The following is a 3419-nucleotide window of genomic DNA, read 5'->3' as shown; positions in this document are numbered from 1 at the left end:
CTTTGGTAGTTTTGGTTACCCACAAAGTTAACATGAGCATCCGAGTTCATTGGGATATCATCCAAATCAAGTTAATTGCATTGGTTGATTTGTGGAAAATTCTTTGTAATGTGAGGTCCATCACATCTCTCACATCCGACTTGCATAGCAACGATGGATTGTTGTAGCTTCTTCAACTCCTTATCGTAAGATTGAAATTGGTTGTTCAAGCTAGCAAGAGTAACTTGACCGTTGTCACTTTCCACTTGAGCTATACTCTTTCTTGGGAGATCCCTAGGTGAGAGATTCCATTCATAAATGTGAATCGAGATGTCTTCTAGTAACTTCTCAGCCGCATTTGGTGACTTATACATGAACAAACCTTCCGCGGAGGAATCAAGAATTTGCCTCGTCCTATCATTTGTACCTCGATAGAAAGTATTGATGTACTCCCTCTTTGATAAACCATGTGGTGGACATGCCGTCAACATCTTCTTAAAACGAATCCATACGTCATATAGTGATTTATCACTCTGTTGAGCAAATGCATTTATCTCCATTTTAAGTCTCTCCGCCTTCGATGGTGGAAAGAAATGATTGAGGAAAGTATCAACTAAATCTTGAAACGTTCGAATTAAATCGAAAGCTAGATTTCTTAACCATATCTTAGCATCGCCTTGAAGAGAAAAGGGGAATGCCCTTCACTTGTATGCATCTTTGATAACATCCCTATGCTTGTAGAGATCACAAATGTCATTGAACTGAAATGTCCCGTTCTTATTGATTAAAAACGTTCCATATTAATTGATTTCGTTGCGAGGTTTTGACCTCTATATGAGACGTTTTTCAAAGACTGCATTCATTTTAAAACAAACCATAACCTTTATTTCATCAATAAAGGTTTAAAAAGCTTTACGTAGATTATCAAATAATGATAATCTAAAATATCCTGTTTACACACGACCATTACATAATGGTTTATAATACAAATATGTTACAACAAAATAAGTTTCTTGAATGCAGTTTTTACACAATATCATACAAGCATGGACTCCAAATCTCGTCCTTATTTAAGTATGCGACAGCGGAAGCTCTTAATAATCACCTGAGAATAAACATGCTTAAAACGTCAACAAAAATGTTGGTGAGTTATAGGTTTAACCTATATATATGAAATCATAATAATAGACCACAAGATTTCATATTTCAATACACATCCCATACATAGAGATAAAAATCATTCATATGGTGAACACCTGGTAACCGACATTAACAAGATGCATATATAAGAATATCCCCATCATTCCGGGACACCCTTCGGATATGATATAAATTTCGAAGTACTAAAGCATCCGGTACTTTGGATGGGGTTTGTTAGGCCCAATATGTAGAGACCCGTCCTAATCCATCCAGACGAAGTCCATATCGATTACAAATGATTCACAACAGTTGATTACATCGCGAGGTAATTGACCTCTATATGATAAATTTTACAAACATTGCATTCGTTTTTAAAAGACAAACTTTCGTTACATCGACAGTTGACAGGCATGTAAAGCATTTCATAATATATCCAAATATAATTGACTTAATAATAATCTTGATGAACTCAACGACTCGAATGCAACATCTTTTGAAATATGTCATGAATGACTCCAAGTAATATCTCTAATATGAGCAAATGCACAGCGGAAGATTTCTTTCGTACATGAGAATAAACATGCTTTAAAGTGTCAACCAAAAGGTTGGTGAGTTCATTAGTTTATCATAAAGAAACATTTCATAATTTTAATAGACCACAAGATTTCATACTTCCATTTCTCATAATCATACGTCCCATGCATAGAGACAAAAATATCATTCATATGGATTGAACACCTGGTAACCGACATTCACAATATGCATATAAGAATATCCCCATCATTCCGGGATCCTCCTTCGGACATGATATAAATTTCGAAGTACTAAAGCATCCGGTACTTTGGATGGGGCTTGTTGGGCCCGATAGATCTATCTTTAGAGTTCGCGTCAATTAGGGTGTCTGTTCCCTAATTCTTAGATTACCAGACTTAATAAAAAGGGGCATATTCAGTTTCGATCATTCAACCATAGAACGTAATTTCGATTACTTGTGTCTATTTCGTAAAACAGTTATAAAAGTTGCGCATGTATTCTCAGCCCAAAAATATAAAGGGTAAAAAGGTAAATGAAACTCACAATACTGTATTTTGCAGTAAAAATACATATGACGACATTGAACAATGCAGGGTTGGCCTCGGATTCACGAACCTATATCAAGTATTAACACATTATAGTATAAATCAATTAAGTTTATATATTTGTTATGTATTAATTATTCTTATAATATATTATGATACTTATTTGATATTTAATTAATGTTATATCAATAATATTAGTTGAAACATAATTTTATGTAATATTAGTATATTTTATGTAATAATATATTTACATATATATCTTTTGTTTTGTAAAATTAATAATTGTAGAAATACCTAAGGATAATAATAATAATATTAATAATAATAATAATTTTTAAAAGTATAAAACTACCTTAGGAGTCAGTTTTAAAAAAATTGCACCAAGCCGGGCTCGAACCCGAGACCTCTCGTTCACTCATCAACACCCTTAACCATTCCTCCATTTCAGTTTTTCTGATTTATAATACAAACCCAAATACTTATCTATTACATGTTTCAACCCACTTCATCTTCTTCACCAAAATCTAAACAATCAAACAACTTCATTCTTAATAGTCAATCATCAAAATGGTTTTAGGACTTCTAAACAAACATGAAACAAAAAATAAAAATGTGTTCATGATATAAAAAAAATGAGAAAAAAAAACAAAAAAATCCTACTGCTTGCTAGTAGCCAAGAAAAAAAAAATTTGTTTTCAATTTTGAGTTCGTTTTGGACAATCTTTACAACATGAAACATGTTTCAAATCATTCCTAAAAACTATTGAAATCGTCAATTGAACTTAAAACATCAAAACAAGCTCTAATTTCTCCAAGAACAAAACAGTTGACTTTTGACAATTTAACTTTGACTCGCAAATTCGAATTCGTTATCAAGAATTGGAACTTGAGATTTTGCAGGAAGTTTAAGTAAATGATTCCTAACAACTCTACATTTTTAGTTTTTGAAATTTATTTCGAATTCACGTTAGTGTATATCACTGTGAAGAACTCAAGAACTCAAAAATTGATTTTTAGATTAAGAGTGTTATAGGTTATGATTACAACATGAATTGTGTTGCAAATCATTCCTATAATCTTTATGGATCATCAAATTAACTGGAGATATCAAAATAAACTCGAATTTGATTCAAGAACACTTAGTTGACTTTGAAAACCAAAACTTTGACTCTCAAATTAGAAATTAATAGAAAGAATTGAGGATTGAAAACTTATAGATAG

The 3419-nt window shown here is 32.0% G+C and overlaps 1 non-coding gene across 1 annotated transcript; it reads left to right on the top strand.

Annotated features, from left to right (window-relative positions):
• The first annotated feature begins 441 nt into the window (after positions 1 to 441).
• LOC139856590 (small nucleolar RNA R71) lies at positions 442 to 548 on the top strand. The gene has a single exon (XR_011762062.1). It is a non-coding gene; the product is annotated as a small nucleolar RNA R71 (small nucleolar RNA).
• The last annotated feature ends 2871 nt before the right edge of the window (positions 549 to 3419 follow it).

The sequence above is a fragment of the Rutidosis leptorrhynchoides genome, chromosome 6 (assembly GCF_046630445.1).
Source record: "Rutidosis leptorrhynchoides isolate AG116_Rl617_1_P2 chromosome 6, CSIRO_AGI_Rlap_v1, whole genome shotgun sequence".
Taxonomy (NCBI): domain Eukaryota; kingdom Viridiplantae; phylum Streptophyta; class Magnoliopsida; order Asterales; family Asteraceae; genus Rutidosis; species Rutidosis leptorrhynchoides.
The sequence above is the reverse complement of the archived record's forward strand: the minus strand, read 5'-3'. Positions and strand labels throughout refer to the sequence as shown.